The following is a 20,249-nucleotide window of genomic DNA, read 5'->3' as shown; positions in this document are numbered from 1 at the left end:
CATTTGGTCCTGTTTTCTACCTTCCTCTTTTAGTTTATTTCGGGTCTCAGAACGCTTTCAAGATTTTTGTTTCCGAAATACACTGATTTACTGTGATGCCAAATAAACCAAAGGTGGATACTGCCTCTCCGATCTGAACAGCAGCAACTCTGCTTGGCAGCTGCAGGAGCGTCACGGTGCACGGTATCAGGGCTCCGAATTCTTGGAATCAGGTGTCTGCATGTCGTTCTTCTCTGTTCAGAATCGGTCAAGGGCGCCAGGGAAGGTGGGCGGCGTGGGTCATGGAAACGCAGCTCAGCATTCAGTGTGGAGGAGCTGCTCTTCATCTCCTAGTGCTTGTTCAGAAGCGGAGTGTTCTCGCATGACTTCCAAAGAGTGTCTGTTTTCCATGTGAATCCTAGCACCAGTTAGCTCACTGGTGAAGGTGGGACTGCCGTTGAGAGCTCGGAGTGTCTCTGGGCAGGAAGGTGGGCGGTGACCGGGCCCTCGGGGAGCTGCAGGGCTTGTCGTCTGTCCGTTCAGTAGGCAGCTGCTGCTCGGGGACTGTAGGCAGCCACTGTGCGTGCTCCAGGCGCCTCGGCTGGTCTGATCTTCGTAGGTTTTGAAGGGAAAGATGGTGAGAAGCCACTGCTGTGTGTGTGAACTTGGAGTTTAGACCAGTGACCTGCAGGACACTGACCATGCTGAACTGCAGCCTTGCCCATAACAGGCCTTACACACGACTAGCATGATTTTATGAACTGTTATCAGTCAGTGTTTGTGACATAGTGCAGAATGTCTTAAATTAGCTTTTGTGAGTGAGGAGGGTGAACTGTCAGATGACATCACAGAGAAATTGCGGATTGTAGGTACACGGAGGATTGTAGAGTGCGTTGTGAAAGTTTACTGCACAACATGTAAGTAACTTCGATGGATTTGGGGGACAGGTAACTATAACTTGTTCTTAGAATGAGTTTCAGTTTCACAATAATGAACTAGTTCTTTATTAGACAGCAATCTGCCCGTGTGACTTCAGCATTAAATGCACAGAAGTTTCCTCATATGTGCACGTTTGCAGTTCGTAGTTCCAGCTTGGGGGTAGATAAGAAACGAGACCCCCAGGTTCTGCCGTTGTCCCAGACTGGGGTCGGGAACGGGGTGCCGCTGATGCACCCAGCTGATGCCCAGCTTCCTTTCAACATTGAGCGTGAAATTAATAATGTGAGGGGGCCGTTGCTAATTATAGGAGGATAGTTTTCTCACTAATGGTTTTAATGTATGATACGTGAACTACTCAGGAACTGGATTTGTATTACAGCAAAGTGCTAAAGTGTAAATTGATACCAGAATCTAAGTTTTAATACATACAGAGGACATAATTTTATCATTGTATTCTTAGGTATACGAGATCATTTCTCCGCCACTAGAAACGTTGCTTTTAGTGTTTGGAGTCAGTTTGATCGTCAGAGAACTTGTTTAGTGTATTTAGCAGCAGGTGCCAGATTTGCATTTTGAGTTTAACAAACAAAAAGTGAGGAGCAAGGATGTGGAGGCCCCTGGGCAGGGGCACCGCCCCCGTTACCGACCGTGGGTGAGACTCGGCCTTGACCCGCGTGCAGTGGCAGTGAGTCCACGGCTGTCTCAGGGTGGAGGGCCCCGGGGGAGTGTGCACAGAGCATGTGGTTGGCGCGTGCGACACACCTGACAAAGGTTAGCCCGTGGCACGGTGTTCTGTGTGTCCCTTTTCCAGGATAAATTGTGTTGGTTTTTCAGAAGTGTACGTAACATTTTATTTTTGTGCCAGACTTAATAAGATTGTGATGACAGTAATAGTCTTTCTAATTCTCTGGCTTCCTCAGGGTTTTTTGTTTTGTTTTGTTCTTGGTTTTCTTCCAAAATAAAAATTTTACACTCAGCAAAATGCTAAAAATTCTGTCTTGTTTAGTCAGACCACTTGAATATAAATGGGAAGGAACTATTATGGGATAGCCTCTAGTCTATGTTGCCCTTCTGGCTGTCTGCACGTTTCAGTGCATCAAAGTTCATTTAAATACATCCCGTCTGAGGCAGCTCACCAAGCAGACTTGCTGCATACGTACTTCTGGAGGATGCTGTAACTGAAATCTTGGTGCTGCACATGTACTTCTGGAAGATGCTGTAACTGAAATCTTGGTGCTGCACACGTACTTCTGGAGGATGCTGTAACAAATCTTGGTGCTGCACACGTACTTCTGGAGGATGCTGTAACTGAAATCTTGGTGCTGCACATGTACTTCTGGAGGATGCTGTAACTGAAATCTTGGTGCTGCACACGTACTTCTGGAGGATGCTGTAACTGAAATCTTGGATGGTGTGCTGTCACCAGGGGCAAGTCCCTTTCTTTGGTACAGGTACCTGCCGACTGCATGTATCAGAGCTGCATTTGATCATTTGGTGTGTCAGTTTTAGCTCTCACTGAGCACAGGGTGATGATACGTAGGATTCTACCAAGTCCAGGGCCCAGAAGTGTGAGATTGGGCAGTGTGCATGAGACTGTGGGTGCTACCCCAGCCCCTGAATTGGAGTGTGAAGGCAGGGCCCAGGCCTGCGTTTTTAATCACTGCACCAACCTCATCCCTTGTTTTTTATGGATACGATTTTTTAGTAATTAGGTATGTATCATTTGTAGTTGTGAGTTAAAAGCTGCTCCTTCAGATGCGTTGAAAATTGATGTATTTTTTCTTTAAAAAGGACCTTGGGCTAACTTCACATGCAAGGGTCTTGCACGTCTGTAACTCTGTCAGCGCTGTGGGCAGATTGGGCCCCAGTTCCCAGCTCTGTGGCATGTAGAAATGAGTCCCTCAGGGCCACACGGCAGCGGTAAGGAGGTCGAGTTCGGCCGAGTGGTAGGTGCTGAGTTGGGTCCGAAAGGGCCCTGTGGGCCGGGAACAGGCCATTGCAGCTCATAAAAGCACCTTTCCTCGGGTGCATGCAGTGGGGCTGACCTCACGGCTCCCCCAGCTGTGGAATGGGCCGTGTCCCACAGCGCGACTCAGTGACACTGGAGCTGGCTTGACACATGTTTTAAGTGTCAACACAGGCTTGTAGTTGGAGCCGCCCACTGTCCAACTTCCAGTGTCCTCGTGCGTCCTAACAGACTAGAGACTGTAGGGGCTGTATTACTCATCTCCGTGTTCCCGATTACTGATGCAGAGTGAAGGTCACTGTCATGTTTTTCCACTGTTGGTAGTCAAACTGGGTATAGGGGCCCAGGTGGATGGCTGCTGTAAACTACACTCGTGAGTGCCTATGTTTAAGTGATGCTTGTAAAGCTTCCTGACACGGATAACGTGTCCCCTCCTTTCTCCTGTCCACCCCTTCTTTAGTCCTGCCCAGCTGTTGCAGGAGAAGGGAGGAAGGGTTGTGTATATGGATGATACTACATACATGTATTTGCTTCTCTGGAGAAGCAAAGTCAAGATCTCCCAGAGTGTGGATGTTAGAGGGGCTGAGGCCCTTGTGGGGCCCTTCAAGGTGTGTAGGGCCCTCTTCTCCCTGCAGGGGGAGGGGCCAGCCGAGGAGACGTGGAAAGAGTGGCCTGGGTGGCCAGAGGAGACCCAGGTGCGTGCTTCAGCGGGAACCCAGTCCGGGGCGCGCTCAGCCATGGCAGGTGCTCTCCTCTCAGGACGAAGGGAGTGATGGGGCACTGGGGGTTCGCTCGAGACCCCCACAGGTGGCGGCGATTGCCTCGGCATGTTCTCCAAGGTGCTGCAGTCTGCCCGGCTCTTCCCCAGTGTCATCTCAGGGATCTTCCCCCCTCACTCACAGTGGCTTTTTATTTCTTAAGGGGACTGGTTTGTTTCATGGCAGAGCTCTGAGACATTGGCTTTGCCAGCAAATGACCTTTCTTTACCCTTCACGAGGTTAATGCTCACTGTTCATTTCTCAGCCAAAGGCTTCTTCCTCAGAAAAGCCTACTGTCATTGTGGGGGTCTCTTACTGGGAGAGGATAGGACCTTTCCCTTCGAATCAATTGTCAGAGTTTTTAGAAATGTGTTAATTTAGTGCTTATTACCTTAATTAGATTACAAGCACTGTAACATCAGAGATCACATTCATTTTGGTTACCTTCCTATACACAGGTGCCTGGCACATAGTAGGTGCTCAACAAATGTTTGATGATTGGATTGCCAAATCTACAGCAAAGTGGACACTGGCTTGAAACACAAGTGATTAATTATTCTGACATTTTAATATCAGAAAAATGTATTGCATTTGTTCATCAACAGGTTGTATTCCAAATTTTTTAAAGTGGTTGGTTATTTGATGCTCAGGTGACATGTCTCTGCAGAAACACTGTCATTCCTGGTCCAGACCTGTGCCCGCCGGACATAACAATTGCAGGCCACCTGTAAGCCCAGCTCCGGCCAAATAGTGGCAGCCTTACACCTTGATTTTAAAGTCAGGATTCCTACTTTTTCAGCCTACATAATTTTTTTCCTACCGTGCAACCTGCTTCAGTGCACGGAGCGAAGCCACAGCTTGCCCTGGTACCGAGCACCATGAGAGAGAGGTGGGGGAGCGGGCCTGCGGGGAATCCAGGCCCCTGCACAGCCTCCATGTAACTTGTAAAATCCCTTTTGTGAACTTCAGATAGAAATGCTGCATTTAAGGGAAGTCCATGGTGACACCGGCAGCATCTTCCCAAGGAGCCTTGCAGCAGGAGCCCTGTTGGACGGAGTGTGTGTGCAGTAGATGTGAGAGGAAGTGGGGACCCCAAACGCAGGCAACGCTCCATGAGTTTTGCTGCAAGAGTGGTGGTGGGGGTGAGGGGAAGGACGTGGGCGTCCGAAGGCTTTTTAAAAGGATTGTGATATGAGTACGGGGCGCATGTCTCCACCCACGGGAGTCGTCCACTGTGCAGTAGGGGGGTGGCCGTTCTAGAGAGAAGGGGGGACAGACACGGGAGTGAAATCCTCAAGAAGGCAAAAACGGCTTAGACCTCCTGACCAAAGGAAGGGTCAGCCCAGGTAGGAGCAGGATGGTTCTTCCGTCTTAACAGGAGAGCGTTGGGGACAAGGCAGCTGGGTGAAACTGGCCACGGCGCTGCCATTTCCCCCTGGGGGTAGGTGCCCAGGTCTGGGGAGGGGCGCGCAGTGGGAAGAGCACTTGCGGAGGGGGTGTGGCCGACACGTCTGCTGGAGACCTGTGGTGTGAACTCAGAGTGGACATGGTTCACGGCACCCTTTTCTCTGGTGTTCAGGCATGGGGGTGGGTCAGGGGCAGCACTGGCTTTAATCAGGGCTGGGGTCTTGTCAAACCCTTAGGACAAGGCAGAGAAGCCAAGGTGGTTGGAGAGGGCAGTAAAACACTGGCAGGGTCCAGGGACCCGCAGGCGGGGAACTGAGGAGTTTTAGAGTCCTGGGTGGCCGGACGGGATTCTAAAAAGGGAAAGGCGAAGGTCTGGCCCCAGGTCACAGTAGCCGTCGGTACCCAGTAGGAGCCGGGCGCCACTGCCAGCACGGCCCACACGAACTCATTTCAGTAAGCCTCACCACAGTCCTGCAAGGTAGGTGCTGTTGATACCCTCACCCCCATCTCACAGATGAAGAAACTGAGGCACAGGGAAAGTTCCTAACTCGTATTATATGGGCAGTAAGGGTGGGATGGAGATGAGAACCAGGCAGTCTCAACCCTTGCTTGGTGCCAACCCTTGCTTTTAACCACGACCTGTGCTGCCTTTGGGTGGGGAGGTATCACCCCCTACCCTGCCGTCCCTCCTTGCCTGTGGCCCTGCTCCCTGAGCAGTCCTCCTGCACGACCTGACCGCCACGTGTCTGTGTGGCACTGGCAGTGATGACAAGCTCCTTCATTCCCAGTGTCCCTCAGCTCCGAGGGAGCCTGTGAGGGGCTACGATACCTTTTTTCTGAAGCTGTGGGTGTGGCTTGCAGTGAGGCTGGGACAAGAACCCTGAAATCTGACCCCCGAGATTTTCATGGTTGCACCCAAGACCGCTGTCTGCAGGCGGTGGCACACGCCACGGCCTCCTGGGGAGGTTCTCATGTGTGGTCAGGTGTTGTAGAGACAGAAACTGCTCTCTCCCCCGAAAGGTCCCAGAGGGAAGCTGCCCCTGCATTTGCGCTGTGGACGTTCTCGATCCCCATCCATCGGGAGTTGCTTACTGGTCTGAAGACTTCCAGTGGATAGAAAAGCTCCCCCTGAAAATGGAGAGCAGGTGAGCTTGGGCAGAGGCCGAGAAAACGCACTTCAGGATGAGCACACGGGCCAAGCAAGGGCAGGTGTGCAGGTGGCGGTAGGGAAACTAATTCAAAACGCAGCGTGTTCAGCTGTGAGCCCTGCGAGAAAGATGCTGTGGCTCCCTGGAACCCGGACTGGGACAGCACACGCGGCCCATAAACTGGGTGAGGGGCTGTGAGAACACCATGTGGAGACAAGAAGCACATGTTGTGTTTTCACACAAAAGAGCTCAGGGCATCACATGCCAATGACCCTGTTTACTTCCCCAACGTCCCCCGAAGGATGGCAGTCTTGGGGTGGAACAGGAAGGGTAACGACGCAGTTTCCATCTGAGATGGAAGTTGAAGGAACAGATCTGCAAATGAGCTCGGCAATTCCGTTCAAACACGAGCCTGAGGTTTCTCAGATCCCTGAACCAGTACTTTCCCCCCTCCTGAATTCCAAAGTTAGTTAGTGCAATGGCCCGTTTATGTTTCATTAAATGTTGTGCTAATTTACAGCTCGTCTCGCTCTGGGCAGTAAGCATGCGGCACACACCACCTGGTTTGGCCCATTTCCGGAAGCTGCAGGGGCGGATGGCGGTTTGCTGCCAGAAGTCGGCGGAGACGATGACAGACACTACACAGCATCCCTGGAAGAGGGAGCAGAGTCGGCACGTCTTACAGGCTGCAACCAGCAGAAGCGGTGCCGCTCTGGGGGAGGAAGTCTAAGAAATGTGCCTGTGTAATTCCGATGACTAAAGGGTTTCGTCCATTGCCTTTCCTGCGTCTGAGTCTTTCCTCTCCAAGCCTTTTCAAAGCTCCCTGCCACTCCTCCCAGCCCCAGCCCGCGGGGGCCCAGGCTGGCTGTCATCTCTGCCCTCAGCAGAGCCCTCACCGTTTAACCACTCTGCTTACTGAGCACTGTGGGCATAACTTGTTCAAACAAGTCACCCACGAGACTCCCCACGACCCACGAGAAAGGAGGCATTATTAATCCCTTCATACCAAGAAGAATGGAGAGGCCCAGACAGGGTAGGTAAGCTGCCTAAGGTCACACAGCCAGTGAGGGGTGGGGCCCAGTGCACGGTCATACACTGCGCATCTCTGACATGAACCTCCTGCTCCCTCTATGTTGGGCTGTGTTTGTGAACTTGGAGGGCAGGCAGCCCCAGGTGCCTGGTTGTAAAGCCTCACTCAAGATCCGTGGCCTGGAAACAGAAGGAGTCTAGGTGCCTGGTTGGAAGCCATTGTGCCCCCTGGAGGCCAAGACGTCTAACTAGCCTCAAGCTGGCCATTGCAGAAGGCTCCCAGGCCTGGAGGCCAGGTGAGCAGAGAGAAGCCCCTCAAGGTAGGAAGGAGCTGCCCGTGGCCGGGGCCCTGTGGCTCTCGGAGGGTGCCCTGTGGGAACGGCTCAATCCAGGAAGCCCCCGTACATCATGGGCTTTCTGGCTGACGCTGAGTCACCAGGCAGTACTTCCGCAGGCCCAATGACCCAGGAAGGACACCCCAGGGAGGGAGACCTGGGAGAGGGTCCCCACCCGGAGACGGGGTTCCTGAGGCCAACCTGGCTTGCCAGCTGAAGGCCGGTTGGAACCCCCTGCAGGGGGCAGCAGTTCGCTTGTTTGCGCCCCTGCAACAGGAACGAAGGTGTGGGCAGGGCTGAGGGGAGGAGGGCTCTTGTAAGGCCTTTGGGTTTCATCCTAAACGAGATGGGACACACCTGGAGGATTTGTAACAGAGGAAGGACACTAGGGTACTTAAACAAAATTTTTAAAAAGCTGTTTTTCTGCCTTTCCTTTCTTTAACTTCTCTGCCTCTGGCCACATTTTCAAACCCAACCCCATCTAGCAAGGGCAGAATACGAGCCCAAATGAACACCTTCATTTGGGTGGCTTATTGAATAAAGCTGGGCTTCTGTGGCGCCTTCTCTAACTAACCCTGCCGCGGACTTGAAGGTTGGCATCGCCTTTCTCCTCCTGCATGTTGCCAGCGGCTCTCTCGCTGCTGTGACTCCGCTGCCAACGAGGAAGTTTGTGCCCCGAGCTCTTGGGCCCTTTGGCTGCAAACCTTGAGGTCTGGGCCAGGCCGAGAAGTGAATGGGGGTGGCCTCCTTTCCAGCTGGCTCCTCCGCCGCCTGTCTTCACAGAGCTGTCATTTTCAGAAGTTGTAACACTGGCCCGGTGCTGTTAGTGGAAATCCCAAAGGCTCTGCAAGCTGAAAGTTGTTTGTTGCTTATTTCAGTAACTCACTTAGCATCAAAGTGTGACCTGAATTGGTGGCAAAACCTCATCTGAATTGAGGCTATTAATAGCTCTTTAATTTGCCTGTTGAGCGTGAAGATTAGTCTGTTTTGCTGCAGGAATATGAATGTATTTCATTGTGTCGTGCTGTGGTCGTACGCTGCACGGCTGTGTGCTGTCCCAGGCCCTTGGGGGGTGTCCCAGACCACGCCGTACTGCACTGCACGAACACCTTAAATCGGAGACTTCTGGATCTTGACCAACAGCTGGCTTAGGGTTCGGATTAAGGAAATGGTTCTGTGTGTGTCCTGCAACAGGAGATGGTGGGAAGTAACGCCCCCAGAGTCAGATGGCCTGGCTTTGGCTAACAGCTACTGGCCATGGGGTCTTGGCCAGCCTGTCACCCTCGGGACCCTCCGTCTCTTCATCTGTGAAATAGCAGTTGTGACGTGCTCCCACAGGGCTGTGACTCAGCCTGGTCCCGGCATCTCATCACCTGCCTCCCCCTCTTCTTGGATCCTTTTCCCCAAGATATCTCCATACCTGGCTCCCGCTCCGTGTTCAGGGGTCCGCTCTGCTCAGAATCCCCTCCCCAGAGAGGCCCACCGATCCTCTGGAAGAGGCATTGGTCTCCCCGGCTCCTGGCCCTCGCACCTTCCCCGTTCCTCCACTTTGTGTTTCTACCTCGAATGTGCCTCCACCAGCGATTACGTGATGTGACCGTTTGTTTCCCAGTAAACTGCCTGGCTCCCCGGCTGGAAGGTAAGTGCCGGGAGGCGGGTTTCTTTGCCGGTGGACAGCCTCCTGGCCAGTTCGCAGAGCAGCTGCTTGGTGCTCGGTGCAGTGCCAGGCAGCAGGTAGCGGCCTATGCGGAGGCACCGTCGTGGTGCTCAGTGGTGTACGGTGGCAAGACCAGGACGGACTCAGCCACCTTCCAGAACTCCCAGGGTTCTGTCTTTTCCTTCCTGAATGCCACGCGGAGTTCTCATTCTATTTCTAGATGGGGAGGGAGGAGGCGGAGAAAAGCTGCATGCATGTCGGGGTGAGGAGTTCTGACAGGGAAATGGAGGAGGATTTTGGTTTTTCTCGTCGGGCCCCACAGCCAACCTGAGTAGATATTTCCTTTCATGCCTTTGTCCTGTGGAGGTTACTTGGAGTGGCCGTACTCTCTCTGCCCCCTGCTGGGACATTCGGGGGGGGGGGGAACCCTGCAGCGGGTGTTTGCTTTTGGTAAAGGCAGCAACAGCCCTCATAAGCCCCCCTCCCGCCCCTGCTGTCCCCCCAGGGTGTAGTGAGCTGAGGTCAGGCTTCTGGGTGTGGCAATGCCGAGAAAAGCCTTTGCTTCTGGCCTCTGACCTCAGACTTCCTGCTGCCCGGGGCGGAGAGGAGTTCCGGGAGAGGAAGACAAGTGTTTTCCTTGGGGCTTGAAGCCTCTCCAACGATTAAGCAGAAATGAGTGGAGCGCTCTCGCCCGAGTAGCAGGTGATTCCGAAGGCAAACTGGAGCCCACGCCAGGCTTCACAGGAGGGCCCCTCCCAGATGGAGGGCAGTGGGGTGTGGAACAAGAGGGCGTCTTCCGGAGTCTGAAAGGCAGCGTTGGTCGGAGGTGTTCAGGGACACCTCAGGGAGGTTAGTTCATTACGGGGTGATTTGAAATACTGGGCCTGAGAGTCCTAGAATGAAATTCATGATTAGAGACCTGAAGATTGATGCGCAACTCTAGCAAGCAGAGTGGCATCGCACGGAACCCAGCAATTCTCTCTCCCCTCCTTCTCTCCTTCCTTCCTTCCCTCTCTCCCTGTCTTCCCTCACTCTCCCCCCACCGCAAGTCTTCCTCATTCCTCCTCCTCCTCCTTCCCCAGTTCTCTTCCTCTTCCTCTTCCTCTAAGCATCCACAGAGCCACACAGGCCCAGGAGAGAGGTTGCACAGCGCTGCCCCAGGAGCCCAGAGCATCCGGCCCCACACGGCTTGTGCCTAACAGGGTTAGTTACAGCTCATCTGAAGGGACAGTCGTCTTCTGGGCTTGCCTGAGGGGTCAGGTCCAGGGAGGCCTCTGTCTACGGGGAGAGGACTCCCTGTAGCGTGGCTGACCAGACTGCTGGCTCACCTCCGGCGGGAGGATGGCAGAGGGGCGGTCCAGGCAGCCAGCCCAGGCCCTCAGCTGTAGAGGCCGTGCCCCTGACCCTCTGCTGTGTGGTCTCTTGGCCTCTTTGCTCCCCTAGAAGGAAAGAGCCACTTGACCCTGAATGCCAGCCCCCCCAGCCCAGCCTCTGCCATGGAGGGGAGGAGGAAGGGACGAGAGAGGTCGGGAGAGCGTCTCCTCTCCAATCCCCACAGTCTCTGCAGAGTGGGGGTCAGGCCGAGGTCCCCAGACAGGACAGGGAGGACCCACAGGCCTAATCCGTCAGGACCTTCTTGGATGGGTAGGTGGTGTGGCTCAGTGTGCATCTGGGCAAGGCGGGTCCCTGCACCTGTAAACTTTGATTTCAACCTGTCCGATCAAGTCGGTGACTTGATGTCTTGGTGAGCAATGTTTTAGAAAGATCAAAGCCATGTGGGTTTGCTAAGAAGAAAGGTATTTTCCAAAGAAGCTTCGTCAGATGGAGAGGGAGAGAGGGCGGAGGAGGGGCAAAGGGGGACACAAGGCAAGTGGCTCCCTCTAGTGGGCAGCAGCAATAGCAGGGTCAAACAGCAGCCATTCCTGGGGAGGGGATCAGAGGTGCCGAAATGGGCAGGAAGAGCTGCAGAGGGCGGCCTGTTCTCCTCCTGGAAGACTCTTCCACACCCAGCAGGCCCTCTCCCTAGCTCCTGCGCTCCACAGTGTATTTAACAAACAGGCCTCGGCATCAAACCCTAAATACTTCATCAGCAGTAATCCATTTAGTTTTCATAACAACCCTGTGGGCTAGGAGCTCTTCCTCACCGTGTGTTTACAGAAAAAGAAACAAAGGCACAGAAAGTTAAATAACTTTCCCCGAGGACCCGCAGCCAGTAAGTAGAGACCGTGATGGGAGACCAGGTGCTCCAGCTGGGGAGTCTGGGCCCCGCCCGGGGCTGTGCTGGGCGGCCACTCGGCCTTTGGTTCCCCGGGCCTCCCGCTGTGTCTGGCACTAGTGGTAACAACACGTCCACCAAAACCCTCTGCCACGTCACAGTCTCGTCTCACCCGGCGCTCTGCAGAGCAGGCAGTGCAGGCACCATTACCGCCTTCTTTCTGCAGGTGGGGAACAGGCTCAGAGAGGGACAGTGGCCACCAGCGTGCACAGCCGGGGGGCCAGAAACGAAGGCAGATCCTCCTTCGGGCCCCCTCCTTGCAGGGCAGCGGCCCCCCACACTGCAGATTCTGTGCTCACCTGACTTTATGAGTGCTCTCTCCAAAGCAGTTTCCCCTGCCCTCTCTTCCTTATCTCCACATCACTCTTGCTCCTCGGTCCGTGTCCACCGTCCAAAATAGTCTCCATTTCAGCCATCACCCTCGCCCTCTGGCTCCCTCCCTGACCCAGGTATGCGTGCCCCCTGCCAGTGGTCATCTTCATGACATTCTGCACAGGCCGTGTTGACATTTCCCTTCTCTGCCTGGTCAACAGGTGTGTTCTCAGGGCCACAGTGCATCATGGGGAGGGAGATGGGCACCTTCAGAAAATCTATCTGAGCTCATCCTTTCTTAAACTTCTCTGTATATGAGATGTCTGTGAAAAACTTAGATTCCTGGGCCCCTGAAATTGAGTCCATTGGTTTAGGGGCATTTGACAGAATGGCCTGAAGTATTCCTGATTCACAGGGCACCACCCTTTGAACGAAAATGCTCCCCCATGTGTGGTTCTGGTTGGAATTTGGGCACATGGGGGGGCTCTGAGGGGACAAGGGGGAGCCAGCCCCTCAAGTCAGAGCCCAGACAGATGCAGCAGAACCCAGAGCCGCGGTGGGAGATGGGAGGGGTGGCCAGAGGAGGGGCTGGAGGTTCCTGGAACTACAATATCGGGAACCTTCTATGTGCCACACACTAGAAATGCTACTATGTCAGTGAAATCTGGTCCCCGGCCCCAGTGCCCTTGGGCCAGCAGGGATATGCCCAAGCCAAGCAAGCAGATATTTATGGTCCTGTGTCCGGGTGCCAGGGTGGGGGCCAGGAAGACTTCCTAGAGAAGGGACAGCCCCTTGAACTTAGTTCTCAACAAATACCAGGCTTCCTTTGGCCCTGCACAGCCCGTGCGGCTTTGTAGCTGTCACTTTGGGTTGTCGTCATTATGAACACATTTGTCCTGCACAGATGGGGGTGAGAAGGGTCAGTCCCTTAGGGCGAGGTCCGTGCCCTGGTCTTCACTTCCCAGGACCTCACTGAGTTGATGGTGCTCAGTGAATCCCTCAACAAAGGTTCGCTGGATGAATAACAAAACACCAGTTACCTATTAATAGGTGACTCGATAAACTAACAGTTCCTTCCCTCAAAGACCCTACAATCTATTGGGAAAAATGAATGTGTTGGACTGACTTTTAAGAACCCCATGGAAGGAAGGTTTTACATCCCACATGAGAACAAGGTACCGTCCTCTTCAGAGGTCCCGGATGTTGTTACTTCCCCGCCCCAGACCCGAAAAGGAGAGGGAGAAACTGCAGCAACTTCCCTGTCACTGGGGCTCCTGCCGGCCCTCGGGGTGGGGGGGCCCGCGCAGGCGGCGCCCAGCCTTTCCTCTCCTTCCCGTGCCCTGAGGTCTGTCCCCGCTGACACCTGTGAGTCAGGGATGCGCGGAGGAGGAGGAACGGCCCAGACCTTTTCATTCAGCGATAGCCACGGTCTGTACTTGGCCTCAGTCTTTCACTTTTTGAAAAAAACAGGACATCTTGGTTGCGTTTTGTGTGGAGGGATTTTGGTTGCGGGCATTATAAAAGCAAAGACAGGACGGACGCTGTAGGAAGAGAAGGAAATGAGAAAATGGGGTGAGAAGAACGCTCACTCTCACCGGATGAATAGAGCACAGGTGGCAACTCTGGGCGAGTGCCCTCGGCGTCTTCTCCACTATCTCCCTCTGTCCTCTTCGCTATTTCCCTCTCCCCTTTAGTTTCTGATATAAAACTGTAAGCCCCTCCCCCACCCCATTTTGAACCAAATTTGGAAACACAAATAAGCAAAGCAATGAATACAAGTAAAAAGAAAGAAAAGTGATCCACAGCCACTGGGTCTGCCTCTGAGCCCACAGATGGAAGTCTGTCCCCTCCCCCTCCCCTTCCCCTCTCCCTCCCCCTGTGGTTCCTCCCTCTCCTCACTTTTCTTAAACAGAAGCAGGCACCACTGGACGCATCGGTGGGACAAGCAGACATCCCCTCATGGTCTTCACACAGTCTCCCATTTACCGGCTGGGTCACAGGGTCTGAGACAGAGAATGGGGCCAAACTGTGCCTGTCGCTCATGGTGCAAATGAGAATAGATTTTGAAAGGACCCCTCCCTCCCCCTTTAAAAAAATTCTGAGAAGGGGGAATTAATTCAGCAATGAAAACAAGCTAAGTTGTCCTGCAGAACTTTGTGATTTCCTTAGGAGTGAAAAGGAGAAGGGGGACTTCTCGTCATGGTTGTAAACAAGAACACAGGCAGCAGACACCAGGAATTCTTTTAACAGCCATCTCACATCTGTCCAGGGAGGAAAGGGAAGGGGTCACGAGGGGGCCCGGGGACAAATGCATGGAGAGGCTCTCGGGGAGGCTGTTGGTGCTGGGTGGCTGGTGGTCTGGGTCAACACACCCTGGACCTGGGACCCACCTGCCCCACCTCATCTCACCCACCCAGTGTTAATTAGGACCCAGCCTGCAGTCTGGAGATGCTGTGCTGGTCCCTGGGAGACCCGGCAAAGTGACATGTGGTCTCTGTCCCCCAAAACTGAAGACGTGCTTATTCCTGTCTCCACTCCCCTCTGCCTCCCGCCCCCTTGGTTTGGGGCCAGCTATTCCTTCTCAAAGTTTTCAACTATTTTAATCAAAATTTTTAATGTTTTTTTAAATTTTGCAGTAGTATGAAGTAGGGCCGCCTCTGTCCCTCACATTATTAACAGGGGGGATTTAATCAAGGGAAGGGGGATGTGAGTGGTGGAGCAGCTAAGAAGCCAGACAGGATGGTGCGGTGACTCAGGGATTAGCCGCCACAGGCAGCCGCCCCCCACATCCCGTGGGAACAGACAGACCAAGCTGGTGCAGCTGGAGCCCAGGGGCTGGGCAGTGCCAGCGTGGGAGATTCAGGTGGAGGTGTGGCCACCGTGGATGCTGTCCAGCAGGAGACAGAGACAGAGGGGAGACAGGGCTCCCGTCTCCAACCGCTTCTCTCCCCAGTCTCCTCCCAGTGTCTTCCGTTGACTACATCAGAGTTTCTCAGCCTTTTAAAAAATGATTGTCCCACCCCAGGAGACCTGTCAGACATGTGTTTTGCTCACAGGCTCTCCCCCATACAATTTTCAGATCATGGATGCCCTGCATATCCGTTCAGGGGCTGTTTGTAGCGTGCTTTATATAGACAAACATAAGATTCTTCTTCACTCCCTCTTTTTCCCCCCGAGGAAACAAGTGTCTGGACCACATACAGGAGTGGAGGGTCGATGTCGCCTGGAGAGCTTTGCAGAGCCTGAGATCTGGGGTCTGGAAAGGAGGTATGACCGGGGCCACAGGCTCAGGCTGGGTCACCTGCTACAAACTCAGAGGATCTTGGCAAAGGCTTCGGGGGTGAACAGAGCTCTGCTTCCTGTTTGCAGATGAGGATGGTGCTGGAGTCCACAGGACTCTTCCAAGGCCACAGCGCTGGTTTGGAAGCCGCGGTGAGTCATGAACTCTCAGCCTCTGGTCCCTCCTGCAGCCAGATTCACCTACTTTTATCATTAATCTCATTCGTAACCAAGGAGACAATGACAGTGATACCACACCGGCCTCTGTTTACTCGGTTCCTGCCACACACTTAGCATGGTGGCAAATGTATTTTATATGCACAGCCTTTATGAGCATTTTAGCGAACAGTCTCAGGGCAGATCACTGGGCCTCTTTTCTATACATTATGGGCCAGTTTTTCAGATATGGCACTATTTGAATCTGTAATGGAGACGTTGGGTCAAAAATACCCATTCATCATACACTTGTCAAGCTTCAACTACGTTTCAAGGCCCTGCGGTGTGACCCTGTGTGTACATAGAGAAAAAGCCAGTACCTTCCCTCCAGAAGGTCACAGTGTAGTGAAAATGAATGGGCAGGAGGCAGGTGATCACCGTGCAGCAGGTCAGGTGCAGGACAGAGCCACTCACTGGGTGGGGGTGTATGGGAGCGTAGCAGAGAGACACCTGCCCTGGAAGAGGTGGCCACAAGGAGATGTCCCTGAACTTAGCCTCTTGGAAAGAGATTCACAGGATGAGGGGGTCGAGGATGGGCAGGTGGCGAAGGGGTGATGAAGGTGGCAGCCATCGGGACAGTCTGAGAAAAGGAGCTAGTGTGTGAGAAGCCCAGTGACCTGCTGCCATTTTTGTTCCTAGTCCAGCGACACCCTGTATACTGACCTTTGCGGTAAATGCCTGTTGGGTGGATGAATGATCAAATACAAACTTGATTTGCTTTGAAGATTGACCCCCAGCCGAGGTCTTCTGTGCTCATTGAGATGCCCTGCACTTGATGTTGCTGGAGGCAGGGAGACCCTGGGGTTGCCTAGCCCAGCTAAAGCTGGGGCAGGCAGGGCTTGGCCAAACACTAATGTGAATTGACATCTGAATGTTGAAGGAAAAGTTCATGCAACGCCAGTCCCCATTGTTTCATGAAGCCTGGGGTGGGGTGGGGTGGCTGGGGTATCACAGACTTTTTGCTGTGGACCTGGGTCAGGCCCACAAGGGGACGTGAGTGAAGGTCACAAGTACCTTCTGCCAGGTTGGCCTCCACCTTGACTGGGGACTGGCTTACCTATTTCCTCTCTGCTTCCCTGCCTGTTCTCATCTCATGTAGTCCTTACACCACCCCTGCAGGAAGTACAACCGGCAAGGAGCCTTGCACTTGGTCTTGGAGAGGTGCTGAGACCACGCTGGGCCACTCAGGTGATGAAGGACCTGCAGGCCTTGGCCTCTTTCTTTCCAGAGTCTGTTCTCTTGGCAGCTCCCGCACATCTCTCAGATGTTCCCCCCATGTCTCTCAGCTGCTCCCCATGTCTCAAACACTGGCTGACCCCTCGGTTATGCGCTGGGCTAGCATTTCTCATAGTCAGTAATTATTCATTTATTTGCTTGCTAATTGTCCTTTATGCCTCCAGAGCACCTTGTCTCTGAGAGCTGAGGCTTCTCGGTTTTGTCCATTGTCATGTCCTGAGGGTAGAAAGTGCCCGGATGCAGAACCAGGGTTTGCTGTCAGGTGCTGGGATTCGAGGCTCCTTATTAGCTTTGTGACCTTGGGTGCTTGACTCTACCTCTCTGAGCCTCAGCCTTTTCATCTAAAGAAATAAGGGCGGCAATACCTCTTGGTTTGTGGGACAGATTAAATATTAACACGAACGTCCAGCCCCTAACACACTACAGCACTCGGAATCCACTCAGTAAAGTGGTCGCTGGTGTTCGGAGGTCGGGAGTCTTGGGGGCTGTGCTGGCCGAGGGTGTCTTCATAACTGGGCTGTAGAACCTGGCGGCAGCAAGACAACTCTCTGTGGGGCAGAACCAGGGAGCTGGTGGGCACCCAGATGGTCATTGAGCTCACCCTCAGCATCACTCAGTCACAAATTCATTCATTCATCCTATGTATATTTACATGGGGTGCCTTTCCTTTTAAATACTGACCTAACACATGACAATTGATTAATTAATTATTCAACAACCCATTACATTTTATGTCTTGCCCTGACCTGTGTGGCTCAGTTGGTTGGGTGTCATTTCATAAAGTGAAAGGTCACCAGTTCAATTCCCAGTCAGGGCACATGCCTGGGTTGCAGGTTGGGTCCCATCAGGGTGAATGGGAGAGGCAGCTGATTAGTGGTCGTTTCGTCCTTGCATTGATGTTCTTCTCCCTCTCCTTCTGTTTCCCTCTCTCAAAAAATAAAATCTTTTAAAAATTTCAAGGACATTATTTAGACATTAAAAAATGTACATCTTGGTTTCCATAATAGGCCGTGTTGCAGCATAGATAGCTTCAGGTTCGTTAGTGTTCACACATGGGGCATTTTGACATCACATAATCAAAAAGTCTGCGAGTGAAAGCCCATGCGTCCTGGGCAGCCCCACTCGGTGTAGGATACCGGTTCTCTGCCAGGCACCTGGGCACTTGGACCCCTGCCCTCAAGGAGCTTGTGTTCTAGGGAAGACAGGTGGCAGATCAACCAATAACTCTGCACACGGGGATGAGCCCTGTGAAGAAAAGCTGCATAGTGAGGAGGGGAGGAGGAAAAAGCACAGGGTGACAGGGTGCGCTGCTAGGGAGGTCACCCTTCCTGAGGGGGCGACGTTTGAGCAGTGACGTGAATCCGGGGGGAGGGAGCCTTGTGGATGCCCAGCCCCTCGGGGTCCGTAAGCGGAGTGAGTCAGGTGATGTGCATAACAGTAGGCATTCGGCACGTTCTGGTGCCCTGGAGCTCAGCGGCGTTAGTGGACCTGATAGCCTGTGAGGATGCGGGTACCTCCAGGAACCCCAAATATGAGGTCCTTGTACCCAACCAGGGGGGAGAACAATGGGGTGAGATGGTGGGGCCTTGTGGACATCAGGGAGAAGCTCCTTCCGGGGCAGAGAAGGCAGCCAGTGCAAACACCATGAGATGGGAGTGTACTTGACATGGTTGAGGAGTACCAAGGAAGGCCGTGTACCCTGACGGCTGGGAGGAAGGGCAAGCGACGATTAGGCCATGAAAGGGATTTGGGATTTGTTCCAAGCAGGATGGAAGCCACCCGAGGGTTTTAGGTTGCCAGGGCTCATTCCAACCACAGTGTGGAGAGGAGGTGGGGTGCAGGGAGGGCTGGTGGGTGAGTGTGGAAGCAGGGAAGCTGGCTAGGCAGTGCTGCTGTGGTCCCCCTGCGGCTCATGATGGCGGCGACCAGGTGGCAGTGGAGCAGGTGAGAGGTGGGAGGGCAGTTCGGGCAAACACCCCAGGTGGGCACAGAGATCAGCAGTTCTGGGTAGGGCTGGGTGGGAATGGTGTCACTTTGTTGGTGATCGCGGTGGATGGTGCTGGCTGTCACGGGTCACTGGGGTAGTGTAAACAGAAACCCCGGGCTCAGATGCTCTGCCCCTGTTGTCTGAGCCACTTGCTCTTCTGTGACTCTGTGACCCTGTTTGGAGGGGACCTGCTTTTTCACTGTCCTCCAAAGAGATGGCTGTATCTGTTTGCTGTAACAAAGCGCTGGGGACTGGGGATCTTCAACAACAGAAGTGGGGTGTCTGGCAGCCCTGGCCGCTGGAAGTCCGAGGCCAAGGTGTCGGCCGCATTAGCTCCTTCTGAGGGCCATGGCTATGAGTGGCCCCTGTTTTCATCGTCAGCCCCTCTTCCTCATTCTTTAGCCAGGCACCCTGGCCACGGCAGTGGTGGCACTTTTACTGGCAGGTAGGGCCCCGTGGCTTTGTCCCCAGGCAGTTTCACGAGACGGCAAGCAGATCCTGGGGCCAGGCCTGGCTCGTGAGCGCGTGAGAAGCCTGGTCTGCTCTGTGGTGTTTTAGTGTTTGATCATCTCGGGGCTGAAATCATCCCAGGTTCTTTTGTTGTTGATTTTGGCTTTGGACGAACAAATACCCTGTTGTGATAGACAGAGCGTAAAATACTTCACACGGTGTCCCATACACAGTGCCGTTGTTGTGACGATCTGTCTTCACCGTGTTTTCTTTATGAAGGCCCTGCAGAGGTTCCCATGCTCAGCGGCTACGGATCCCGTAACACCATTGAGTCCCAACACACTCACGCTTGTTGGATAACTACTGCATTATACTTATCATCTGCTCTTCCCCCATATGTAACTTTATGAGATGCACATTTTCATTCCCATTTGACATGAGGAAAATCTGAGGCTCCAAAAGGTGAATTGACTTGCTCAAGGCCACACAGTTAGGAAGGGGAAGAGGAGAGATTTGAACCCAGGCACTTCAGCTGGAACGCAAAATGTTTTCACTCCATTCTTCCCTCTCTTTGTCTGGTCCAGTGACCTTGTGTCTGGGCTCCAGAAGGGTAACACCAGCCCAGATCATGGGGCTGCAAGGGAAAAAGGCCTCCTTGGTGACTGAAAAGGAAAGACGATTAAGAAGACTCCCAGATGACCATTGGCTCTATAAGCCAGGACCTTTTCCTTTCTCCTGGAAATTACACAAAAGCAATAAGGCCAATAAACTTCCCTACATTTTTCAGGAAAACTAAGAGGTAAGAATAATCCACAACTCTAAACCACCTGTTGGGGCTGCCCAAAAATGTATATGGTAAGAAGCCCAGCACAGTGAAGTGGCCAAGGGTGGCACCTCGCAGGAAGTGCGGGCACAAGTGCACTTCCTGAAGGTCAGGCACTCACCCGGAAGTGAAAAAGCTACAACCCATGTCTGCAACCACTCACCAGAAAACTGGGATATGTAGGCTGGAGCAGGAGCTCCCTGAGACCCAGTTACATGCACAGAAGCAGGTGAGGCAGTTGTTGCAGAAGCACACCGTGCAGCCATTTCTGCAGGAAGCTGTCTGTCTCTGTGACGGCAGAGGCCTCCTGAGGCAGGGAGAGCTACTCTGACCCCTCCTGCCCCTCCCCAGTGGATGGCCCAGGAAAACGCCCACTAAATAATTAGTATCAGAGAGAAAAAGGAACAGGCATAGCATTTATACAAAGATCATATTTTAAAAATCTCAAAAAGA

This window comes from Artibeus jamaicensis, unplaced genomic scaffold (genome assembly GCF_021234435.1).
Source record: "Artibeus jamaicensis isolate MK-2021 breed Jamaican fruit bat unplaced genomic scaffold, CSHL_Jam_final contig_76, whole genome shotgun sequence".
Taxonomy (NCBI): Eukaryota; Metazoa; Chordata; class Mammalia; order Chiroptera; family Phyllostomidae; genus Artibeus; species Artibeus jamaicensis.
The sequence above is the reverse complement of the archived record's forward strand: the minus strand, read 5'-3'. Positions refer to the sequence as shown.